Genomic DNA, 13,004 nt, shown 5'->3' on the forward strand with positions numbered 1-13,004 from the left:
TTGTGCCCTTTTTGAGTAGGCGGAAGTCCAACAATGAAGTCCATGATGATTTCTTCCCACTTCCAACACGGAATCGACAGAGGTTGCAACAACCCTGCGAGTTTAAGGTGAATTGCCTTTACCCTGCAGCAAGTATCACACCTAGCATCATAAGCTGCTATCTCCTTTTTCATCTTGGTCCACCAGAAACGAGGTTTCAAGTTTTAATACATTTTGCTACTACCAGGATGAATGGACAACTTGGAAGAATGAGCTTCATCTAAGATTTTGTTGCGTAGGTCACGGTCTTTGGGTACAACAAGTCGATCGTCAAACCATAGTACACCTTTCTCATCTACCCTGAAATGCTTGGTGTCTTGCTCTTTCATTTTTCTCTTGATATGGAAGATACTAGGGTCAGTCTTTTGGAGCTCTATAATTTGACTCTCTAAAGAACAACTAACTACAATATTATGTAGGACCATAGGATGCAATAGATTGCAACCTTCCTCTAGGAGAGGTCCAACATGTTGTTTTCGGCTAAGAGCGTCGGCTACAACATTGGCTTTGCCGGGATGATAGTGCACTTCAAGATTATAATCCTTTATCAATTCCAACCATCTTCTTTGTCTCATGTTTAGCTCAGGCTGGGTGAAGATATATTTGAGGCTCTTGTGGTCAGTATAAATGTGACACAGATTACCCAACAGATAATGCCTCTAGAGTTTCAATGCATGCACAATGGCTGCTAACTCTAGATCAGGAGTTGGGTAGTTAGCTTCGTGCTTCCTCAGCTGCCGAAAGGCATAGGCAATGACTCGGCCTTCTTGCATAAGTACACAACCTAACCCGGTGCCACATGCATCACAAAAGACATCAAATGGCTTTTCAATGTCAGGCTGTGCCAGAACAGGAGCAGTGGTCAGCAAATGGCGTAAAGCAGTGAAAGTGACTTCACACTCTTGAGACCACACAAACTTCACATCTTTTTGTAGTAGCTTAGTCATAGGCTTGGCTATCTTGGAGAAGTCTAGAATAAAGTGACGATAATATTCCGCTAGACCGAGAAAACTCTGAACCTCATGCACTGAAGTTGGGGCCTTCCAGTCTAGAACCTCCTGCATCTTTGACGGGTCAACAGAAATACCGTCTTTAGATAGAATATGACCTAGAAAAGGCACTTTCTTTAGCCAAAACACACACTAGCTGAACTTGGCATAGAGCTAATGTTCTCGCAATCTAGTGAGTACAATCCGAAGGTGCTTCTCATGGTCTTGGGCATTTTCAGAATACACCAATATGTCATCGATGAACACCACCACAAACTTATCCAGTTCAGACATGAACACCGAATTCATCAGGTACATGAAATGAGCAGGGGCATTAGTTAGACCAAATGACATGACTAGATACTCATACAACCCATACCTAGTAGAGAAAGCTATTTTAGGAATATCTTCAGGTCAGAACTTGATTTCATGATATCCAGATCTCAAATCGATCTTCGAGAATACCTTAGCCTTGGCTAATTGGTCAAACAGAATGTCAATGCGAGGCAGGGGATACTTGTTTTTGATACTCACAACATTTAGCGGACGATAGTCTACACAGATATGTAGAGGCTTGTCCTTCTTCTTGACAAAGAGAGTCGGACAACCCCATGGAGAAGAACTAGGCCCAATAAGACCTTTCTCCAGGAGTTCTTGCAATTGCTTCTTCAATTCTACCAATTCATTAGGAGGCATTCGATATGGTCTTCTAGAGATAGGTGTGGTTCCCAGAATTAGATCAATTTTAAATTCTATGTCTCTGTGTTGGTGCAAAAGTAAATCTGCAAACACAAAGGGCTTATACCCGATTCAACTTAAGGCGTGCCAACCGATTTGAACTTACAATCGACAAAGGCGATAACTCGAATACTTTGATCCTGACAACAGCTATGCGCCCGAGTGCCACAGCCAAGAGGTATTCACACGGAACATGAGAATTTGACGAGATTGACTTGATGAATTCCTAAGAACTCGTAAGTAAAAGGAAAAATATGCGAGTTGACGAAGTCGTCGAAAAAGTAGATGCTGGAATAGGTGTTAAAACTTTTGTTTGATTGATTGTGCATATTCATTACATTGCCATAGGGTCTACATTTTTACCCTGTTCAAAGAGTTACAATCAGACACGACTAGAACTCGAATTCCAAATTGAACGGAATCCGTATACAAAACAAACTCTAATAACTATGGAAAATATTAATGTATCCACCACAACCGATCGGCACATCGTGACTTGGCCACATTCTGTTGTTTCATCATCGGTATCAACCCTCATCGGCAACTCTTCTATCAACCAGTCATCACTTTATTCGCCTGCCGATCTACACCTCATTAACTCCCAGATACGTGTCCAAAAATGGTGTCAACACATGCCCCCCAATTTCGGAGTATAAAATCATTAATGCTCCAAAATTCTCCTTAGTAATGATGTCTTTCCATAATTACTCCCTCCTGATAGCAATTAATTGTTAAATCCAAACAACCTTAGCCCGATTCTCCAACATGCTCCTCGAATTTCTCAACTTCTCGAACCGAATCTCCAAAATATACGCTCATCGGCAATATTACCATTAGAGAAGACTGCCGATGGACCGACCAGGCGATCTTGCCCACTAAGATGTCTTCAAAATCATGACCGCTTGCTGTCAAATCACCTGCGCAATCCCTTGATTATCGTGTGAACAGTTACCATATCCACCTGAACAGCCTCGGATTTCATGGATGCGGCAAAGAAATAAGTCAGATTTGCCCCTGCCCTCCTTGTCCTATAAATACTTCCTTCTCCGGTAGTCTTCTTCCATCCTGTCAATCTACAGCCTCATACCCACCTTTCTGGCAGCGGCACTGCTCAAGAACTGCAAGAACTCCGCTTGAGGACCTCCCCCGAGAACCTTCCGAGTCCTCGAGTTCTTTCTCTTTCTATAGAATTTGAGAAATGGAATTTATACAAAAATCCCCAAAATGAATTTATTTGAAAACCTAGAACAAGTTTTAATCAGTAATTCAAATTCTATTTAGAATTTGGCCTTGCTTATTAAAACAAAGTTGTAGGGTTTTTGTTTTGGAACAACTTTGATTTTGGGAGAAAAAGGTGAAAGTGATTTTTAAATAGTCCAAATAAATTTAGAAAGAATTTGAGAAAAGAATTTCAAAAAAAAAGAAAAGGGGAGAGGCACTGCTGGGCCGACCCGCCTCCCTTTCGGCCCAGCCAGCAGCCCGGCCTGCCTCCCCCTCCCATCTCTCTCCCGCGCGCGGCGCCCGCCTTGCCCCATCCCACGACGGCCACGTGGCGGCCTTACGCCGGCGTTGGGCGCGCCGCGGCCGACCACCCCCTCCCCACCTGGTCGGGACGCCGCCCCGCGTCCCCAGATGCTCCCCTCCACTCAGTCGCCCGCGCCCTCTCTCTTCTTCCTCTGTCCGTGCGCGCAGCCGCAGCAGCAGCAGCTCCGCCCGCGCCATTGCCGGAAAAAGCTCCGCCGCTCGCCGCCGGTCGCACCAGAGCCCCAACCTCGACGCCAAGGACACCAGCGCACTCGCCTTCGCCGCGGTAAACTGTTGCGTACGCTCTACCGAGGTGAGAAGCAGTCGTGCGCCGAGAATCGCTCGTCAGAGTTGCTCCGACCTCGCCGGAGAGCTCCGTCGCGACGGATCTTGCTATATCCTGCCTCTTTTCGCTCGTTCTTTGGTGCGCTAGGTCGGTAGTGCGGTGAGGAAGCCCGTAGGGACACGTATGCGCGCTCTACCGCACCGGAGCAGCCTGGCCACAGCGAGCAGCGCCGCCGTGCCGCCATGCATGCTCGTCGGGGGTGTTCCGGTCATCCTCCGGCCGATCCAAGGGCACCCCTAGGTGCGCCTCGCTGCAGGGAGCACGCTGGTGCTCACCCCGTGGCCGGAGACCTCGCCGTCAGCGAGAGCCGGCCGGCCAAAAATCGGCCGGTGTGCTGTATGGCTGACCCGTGGGGTCACGGCCCCTGGATCCCACCTGTCAGTGCCTCTGCGGGTGTGGATCTGGGTGAGTTTAGTGTTTTTCGTCGGTTTTCTTAAATAAAGATTTTACAGAAATCGATTTAAATCTTGTAAAATCTATATCTTGAGTTGTATGGTTCCAAAATTGGTGAAATAAATTTTGGTGTGCTTTCTGTTCTCAGATCTACAGTTTGATGTAATTGCATGTTATGTTTGAACACTTTTTCTGGACAGAAATAATTAATCCATGTTTTTGCTGGAATTGGAAAATGTGTAGTAATTGATATATAACTCAGAAAAATATGAAACTTGTTTTGCTGGCTTTGCATGTATGTTTAGTCACTGGAAAAATTTTGCTACACATTATTTGCTGTATGAATGAATTTTTGGTGGTTTAAAGGCTTGCATGGCAGTGGTTTATGATTTTCAATAAATATTTAAATCATGCAATTAAGCAAATTATAAAATTATGAAATCTGCTGTTTGACACTTATACCACAGTAGAGTAATTGTACTTGCTTTTATGAATTAATCTTGTTATTTTTGTAGCTCAAAATAAGTGTCTAAAAATTATGAAAAAATTATGGTAGACTTTATGTTTGACTGGTAGTCTCCTGTAATTTTTGTGGAATTTATTAATAAACAGAAATGCATGTCTTTTTGATGGGTCTAAAAATGAATAAAGAAATTATGAATTGATATAAATGGTTTAAGTAGAATAAAAGGGGTTTGGTGTATCTTTGAAGCATCTTTTTGATGGGTCTCCTCTTTTGCTTTTGTGGGAATGACCAAAACTATGGCACTGTATCAGACTAAGTACGTGTGTGTTATTTTCAACTATGAAGCTTCCGTTATTTGTGAACTTGGTTTGTAATAACTTTAAGCACTCTGATGTTTTCGATGGATGTTTTCAAACTGGATGTAATTGTGGATGGTGACCGCTGAACTTATTACGATCTTGGATGTATGTACGATATGTGGTTTGAAATCCTTCGAGATTTCACGGACTACCGGGATTATATGGGCTTAACCTGGATGGTTTGACTATGCAAATGGTCGCTATTAGACTTAATCTCTTATAATTTGGGCGGTTCTGTTACAGCTGGCATCGGAGCAAGGTTTAGCGAGTTACTATTCATAAGTACGTTCTAAATTAAATTTAAAACAGTTTAATAGAGGATTATTCTTAATTAATGATAATCAAGGTGTCAAAATAAGTTTTTGGAAAACTATCTAGTGTGCCATGGTCATATCCTTTATGCCCAGATAAGGACTCCAAGGTGGCTAGTTAAGTACTGTCTTGGGGGTTAATGCATCATATTTCTATTTCGTCGCTCATACGGCGTGCAATAGTATGAGTACCATTCATTTGAGTGGTAGTGTATGGATCAATTCTTCCTCTACGCCTCGGTAAGAGGGAGCTGTGAGAGCATGATTGGATACACTGCTGATCTAGGGGAGTGTTATTAGGTGCTGTGTCATGCACACATGTTTGGTGTACCTGGGAATAGTACCGCATGTTGGGAGATTCCGTCCTGAGAGGCGATGCCGTCACTAGGGCGATGATGTGGGTAGTAACATGTCACATGCATGGATGGGGTGTCTATGTGTGTGGGGTGTATAGCTTTAAATTCTTGATCTGCATGATCATACTGTGGTTAGGCTAAAATGAGTTTTCTGTAGGTACACTAACCACGTTCCCGCTTAGAACGTTAGTTACGTTATGAGAGAATGTTGTGTGCCACTGCATATACCGATTAGTGATAACTTTTATTTCTAAGTTTGTGAGATCGTAAGTTCGTGCATGCATCATGTTCATTTCATATCATTGCTTACTTTCCCCCTTAATTTAATCTGCCCCAATTTTAATTAAGACAATTAAATATAATCCTCGATCTTAACCAAGATATTCCATTTGCAGCAGATAGCACGCACTAGGCTCACCGCTCGCAAGTCCACTGGTGGGTGGGCCCCTCGCCACCCGTTGGCACCCAGGTGCTCACGTCATAAGAGCAAGTTCCTGGAGGAGTTTGGGATGCCCACCTTGCTATGGAGGGTGCTAAGTTCGATGGGGTATCTCGAAGGAAGGGAACCTCGCTACTATTGGGACAAGGAGCAGCTTGGTGACTGCACCCTGGTGGGGATCGAGGCAATGGTCCCTACCAGTGGAGGTGACCCTACCTGGGGCAGCTGGGTGTACGAGTCCCGAGGTGCCACACCTTTCCACGGTGCCAGCCGGCCAGCTTTCGCAGTTCTGAGGGATCTCATGGAGAGGTTTCCACAGGAGCTGGCCCACGCCTTTGCTGGGGTGTTTCCCCGGGGTGACCCCTACACTTCGGTGTGGGATCAGTTCGAGGTGAACGCTCTAGAGAGGAGTGCGGATGAGGACCAGCACAGTGACAGCGCAGCTATGAGTGCTATGTACGCCTTGATGAAGACCTATGGAGGCCTGGAGTGTTGTTTGGGTCGCTTGTCAGAGTCTCTTCTCACAGTCCAGGATGACAAGCGCCAGCTGCAGCATGAGTTCGACACTGAGGTTGAGAGGCTGTAGGCAGAGTTGGCCCGCGTGACCCGAGAGAGGGACCAGGCGGTCCAGAAGAACAGTGAGCTGAGCCAGGACCTGCTTGCAGTGAGAGAGCAGCGAGACAGGGTGACTACTGCTCATAGGAATTGCGAGCGCATGCTAGTTCATGTGTTTGGTCAAAGGAATGAAGCCTGGCACGAGGAGGACACCCTGAGGGCCTGACAGCTAGAGCTTGAGCAGCAGCTAGCTAATGCTGAGGAGTACAATGAGAACTTGCATGAGGAGATCCACCAGCTGCATAACCAACTCCACCCTCACCACCTACCTAGAGCAGCTGAGCTAGACTCTGAGGATGAGATGGATGAGGATCCAGAGGTAGGGGCAGCTGCTAGTGGAGATGAGGACGAGGAGGGCTCCGGCATGGACAGTGACCATAGCGAGTAGACACTAGGGCTCTAGAGCTAGTCCTTCTTCTTTTGTTGTTGATGTTGCATGCCATGTCTTGTACTTTTGGATCTGGCCTATGTAAAAACTTTATGAGATGACGCTGAAAGTCCAGTGTATGTATGCTGGCAATGTTGGATGTATGAGGACCTTGTTGTTTGAATGTTAAGTAATCGGTTAAGTGATGTTGTATGCGGACGACGATTTGTTGTGCCTCTATTTATTGTGCGAATTTATTTCCTCAGTAAATTCAGTACAACATCATTCTACACATGTCTACCGTTGAGGGCAACTCCTAACGATTGCTTATCGTTGACGCATGCAGATGGTGCAAACACGTGGCGGGGGTAACAACAACCCCGGTCTTGGAGCAGGTACATCCGGAGGTGGGGCTCGACGGAATGAGGACAGAGCACCATCATCGCCACCACCACCGCCTCCTCCGTACACTGTGGACGTGTTCTTCTCGCAGTTTCTGGGGAGTCAACGCAACATGGAACAAATGCAGCGCAATATGGAGGAAGCCCTGCGCAACATAGCTGACAACACCCGCCGTGGGGATAACCAGGGCGGCCGTGAAGTCAACCAATACAGCTCTTTCAAGGACTTCATTGATACCAAGCCACCTGTCTTCAAGGAGGCTTTGGAACCGCTCGAGGTGGATGAGTGGATCAACACCATGGAGCAGAAGTTCCGTCTTCTTCAGATGACTGAAGAACTCAAGGCTGAGTATGTGGCACATCAGTTGCTGGGACCTACTGAAATTTGGTGGTCCCATCATCGTACCACCTACCCAGAGGGGACCGCGATCACCTGGAATCGCTTCACCATCGCGTTTCAGGGAAATTATATTCCTCCGGGTGTGGTGGAAATGAAGGTTGAGGAGTTCATGAGGCTGTCTCAGGGAATGAAATCTGTGAAGGAGTATCTGCACGCGTTCAACAATCTCGCTCGCTATGCCCCCGAGTTTGTAAACACGGAGGCCAAGAAGATCGCTAGTTTCCAGAGGGGTCTGAGCCCAAAGATGCTGAAAACCATGGGTACAGGGACCCGGGCTACCTTCAATGCTTATATCAGTGACTGTCTGACCTAGGAGAACAATAACAACAACTATAGTGCATCCAAGTCTCGTAAGAGGGCTTTTGCAGCCGGGTCATCCCAGTCCAGGGCACCAGTGGCGGGGCAACAACAGTATCGTCCTCCTGCCCCATGTGTTAGGTTTCGACCACCGCAGAGAAGGAACGCCGGGCATCCAACGCAGCAGAAGCCGTACAAGGTGGCGATAGCTCCTGCCAAGCCAAAGGCAATTCAAGCCGCGGCACCTGCCGCCAACAATGCGACCAACGGTCCGTGTTACAACTGCCACAAGATGGGGCACTTTGCTAAGGAATGTCGCTACCCCAAGAGGCAACAGCCAACCAATCCAGCTCATGTGCACCATACCTCGATCGAGGAGATCCCGGAAGGAGAACCGGTAACAGCTGGTATGTTTCCTATCAACCAACATCTTGTAGTTGTTTTGTTTGATTCTGGATCATCGCATTCATTCATGAGCCAAGCATTTGCACAAAAGCATGATAAAGCAGTTACAGATCTGGGTTATGGCTATCGTATCACCTCACCAGGGGCAGATGTGTTGACAAATAGAGTGGTCCGAGGGGCAACCCTAGGTATAAGTGACTGGGTGTTTCGAGTAAATCTAGTAGTCATGCCTGGATTAGTTTTGGACGTTATCATGGGCATGAACTGGATGAGGGAATGGGATGCTGTCATAGATACTGGGAAAAGAATGTTATCTCTCAGAGAACCCCAGGGCAGTGGATCTTTTCAAGTACCTCTGCCCCGTCGCCTTGACTTTGCTAGCATCTCTTGTGCTATGCACATGGTTGCATTACCACAGATCCCAGTAGTCTGTGAGTTCCCTAATGTTTTTCCAGAGGAATTACCAGGACTTCCTCCAGATAGGGAAGCAGAGTTTGCAATCGAGTTGATACCAGGTACCGCACCGATATCCAGAAGGCCATACCAGATGCCACCAAACGAACTCGCTGAGTTGAAGAATCAACTAAAGGAGTTACTGAATAAAGGGTTCATCTGGCCAAGTTCATCAGAATGGGGATGTTCGGCGTTGTTTGTGAAAAAGAAGGATCAATCGTTGCGCATGTGCGTGGACTATCATCCCCTCAATGCGGTAACAATCAAGAATAAGTATCCGTTGCCAAGGATCGATATTTTGTTTGATCAGTTGTCCAAGGCAAAAGTATTTTCCAAGATAGATTTGAGGTCCGGGTATCACCAAATCAAGATTCGCCCGCAAGGTATCCCGAAGACAGCTTTTTCCACCAGATATGGGTTGTATGAGTATCTGGTCATGTCCTTTGGGTTGACGAATGCTCCTGCATACTTTATGTATCTGATGAATTTAGTCTTTATGCCAGAGTTAGATAAGTTTGTTGTAGTGTTTATCGATGATATTTTGGTTTATTCAGAAATTGAGCAAGATCACGCCGAGCATCTGAGAATCGTGCTAACACGACTACGAGAGCATCAGTTATATGCCAAGTTCAGCAAGTGTGAGTTCTGGTTGAAGAAAGTTCCTTTCCTAGGGCACATTCTATCTGAAGAAGGGATTGCTGTGGATCCATCAAAAGTGCAGGAAGTCATGGACTCGAAGGCACCAACTTCTGTCTCGGAAGTTAGAAGTTTTCTTGGTCTGGCTGGGTATTATCGTCGTTTCATACCCGACTTGTCCAAGATTGCTAAGCCGATGAGTAGTTTGCTACAAAAGGATCATAAGTTTGTCTGGACGGAGGGATGTGAGCTAGCCTTCCACACCTTGCGAAAGTTGCTAACCACCGCTCCCATTCTAGCACAACCCAATATCGAGAAGCCTTTTGATGTGTTTTGCGACGCATCAAAAAGTGGCTTGGGATGTGTATTGATGCAAGATGGTAGAGTTATAGCTTATGCTTCACGGCAATTGAGAAAGCACGAAGTCAACTACCCAACTCACAACCTCGAGTTAGCAGCAGTCGTACATGCTTTAAAGATCTGGAGGCATTATTTGCCGGGAAATAAGTGTCATATTTACACCGATCATAAAAGTCTAATGTACATCTTCACTCAGTCCGAGCTGAATATGAGGCAGTGAAGATGGTTGGAACTGATCAAGGATTACGATCTGGAAGTCCACTACCATCCAGGCAAGGCTAATGTGGTAGCAGACGCTTTGAGTCGCAAACCGCATTGTCATGTGGTTCAACCTCTGTTTGAAGATGGTTTCAATCTCATGCATCCTGAAGTCTTATGTCGCATACAGCTCAGTTGTTCACTCGAGAGTCAAGTCATTGAAGGTCAGAAAACAGACAAGGGTATTTTCCACTTCAAAGAGAAAATCAAAGATGACCCAAAAACTCTATTTTGAGTTGATGAGAGAGGGGTATTATGGTTTCAACACCGGCTAGTAGTTCCGAAGAATCGAGAATTAAAGAATCACATCATGGATGAAGCGCATCTCTCCAAACTTTCTACCCATCCTGGTAGTAGTAAGATGTATCAAGACCTAAGATCTCACTTTTGGTGGACTAAGATGAAGAAAGAGATAGCGGCATATGTGGCCCGTTGTGACACGTGTTGCAGAGTCAAGGCTATACATATGAAACCTGTAGGTCTGTTACAACCGTTATCAGTTCCAGAGTGGAAATGGGAAGAAGTCAGCATGGACTTTATCACAGGATTGCCAACAACACGAAAGGGAAATGACTCGATTTGGGTAATCATAGATCAATTGACCAAGTCGGCGCATTTCATTCCAGTTAAGAACACATACAGGCCTCCTCAGTATGCAGATATATATATAGCCGAGATCGTCAAGTTACATGGCATTCCAAAAACCATCATATCGGATAGAGGCCCACAGTTAACCGCTAACTTTTGGGAGCGAATGCATAAAAGTTTGGGGACTAGTCTGATAAGAAGCACAGCGTATCATCCCCAGACCTCAGGTCAAACTGAAAGGCTAAATCAAGTGTTAGAGGATATGCTAAGGGCCTGTGTACTATCGTCCAAGGGATCATGGGAATCATGGTTACCTCTGGCTGAATTTTCATACAATAATAGCTATCAAGAGAGTATCAAGATGGCTCCGTTCGAAGCATTGTATGGTCGGAGATGTAGAACTCCATTAAACTGGGTTGAACCTGGTGAAAGAAGATATTATGGTATCGACTTCGTGAACGAGGCTGAGAAAAAGGTGCAAATCATACAGCAACATATATGCAAGCGGCACAATCGCGACAAAAGAGTTATGCTGATAAGAGAAGAAGGCCACTTGAATTCAATATAGGTGACTATGTGTACCTCAAGGTTACGCCAATGAAGAAAGTCCAACGTTTTCGAGTTCGAAGCAAGCTTGCACCCAGATATGTGGGACCATATCAGATACTAGAGAGAAAAGGGCCTGTGGCCTACAAGATTCAGTTACCTGAAGAGTTGAGTTTGATCTTTCCAGTCTTCCATGTGTTGCAACTACGGAAATGTTTGAAGGTACCCGAACAAAGGATTGAACCCCGAGGAATCAAAATAAAGGCAAACTTAGAGTATAAAGAACAGCCAGTGGGAATCGTAGATACCAAGGAACGAGTAACCTGGAACAGAGTTGTCAAAACATATAAGGTGGTGTGGAGTCATCATGACAATAGGGATGCCACCTGGGAAACCGAGGATTACCTAAAAACAGTTTATCCAAAATTTCATAAGAAATGGTTAGTAACTCAAATCTCGGGACGAGATTTCCCTAAGGGGGGAAGGGCTGTAACACCCTAGGTGTTAAGCATGCACTTAGTCTTATCAAAACATTCATAAGCATTCTTATCAAGCATAGCATCACATGAGCATGTCATCCACCCAAAATGTGATTTTATGTGCTTTATTCTATGTGATTTAAATGTGTTAAAAATATGATGCTTACTTCTAAAATTGTGAAATATTCAAACTAGGTTGAATTGTGTGCAAAAGATTTAAGAGTATTTTTGTGAAATTTTTGGAGCCATAGAATTTGAGAAATGGAATTTATACAAAAAATTCCAAAATGAATTTATTTGAAAACCTAGAACAAGTTTTAATGAGTAATTCAAATTTTATTTGGAATTTGGCCTTGCTTATTAAAACAAAGTTGTAGGTTTTTGTTTTGGAACAACTTTGATTTTGGGAGAAAAAGGTGAAAGTGATTTTTAAACAGTCCAAATGAATTTAGAAAGAATTTGAGAAAAGAATTTTAAAAATAGAAAAGGGGACAGGTGCTGCTGGGCCGACCCGCCTCCCTTTCGGCCCAGCCAGCAGCCCGGCCTGCCTCCCCCTCCCCTCTCTCTCCCGCGCGCGACGGCCACATGGCGGCCATACGCCAGCGTTGGGCGCGCCGCGGCAGACCACCCCCTCCCCACCTGGTCGAGACGCCGCCCCGCGTCCCCAGACGCTCCCCTCCACCCTATCGCCCGCACCCTCTCTCTTCTTCCTCTGTCCGCGCGTGCAGCCGCAGCAGCAGCAGCTCCGCCCGCGCCATTGCCGGAAAAAGCTCCGCCGCTCGCCGCCGGTCGCACCAGAGCCCCAACCTCGGCGCCAAGGACACCAGCGCACTCGCCTTCGCCGCGGTAAGCTGTTGCGGACGCTCTACCGAGGTGAGAAGCAGTCGTGCGCAGAGAATAGCTCGTCAGAGTTGCTCCGACCTCGCCAGAGAGCTCCGCCGAGACGGATCTTGCTATATCCTACCTCTTTTCGCTCGTTCTTTGGTGCGCTAGGTCGGTAGTGCGGTGAGGAAGCTCGGAGGGACACGTACGCGCGCTCTACCGCACTGGAGCAGCCTGGCCACGGCGAGCAGCGCCGCCGTGCCGCCATGCATGCTCGTCGGGGGTGTTCCGGTCATCCTCCGGCCGATCCAAGGGCACCCCTAGGTGCGCCTCGCTGCGGGGAGCACGCTGGTGCTCGCCCCGTGGCCGGAGACCTCGCCGTCGGCGAGAGCCGGCCGGCCGAAGATTGGCCGGTGT

The sequence above is a fragment of the Sorghum bicolor genome, chromosome 5 (assembly GCF_000003195.3).
Source record: "Sorghum bicolor cultivar BTx623 chromosome 5, Sorghum_bicolor_NCBIv3, whole genome shotgun sequence".
Lineage (NCBI taxonomy): Eukaryota > Viridiplantae > Streptophyta > Magnoliopsida > Poales > Poaceae > Sorghum > Sorghum bicolor.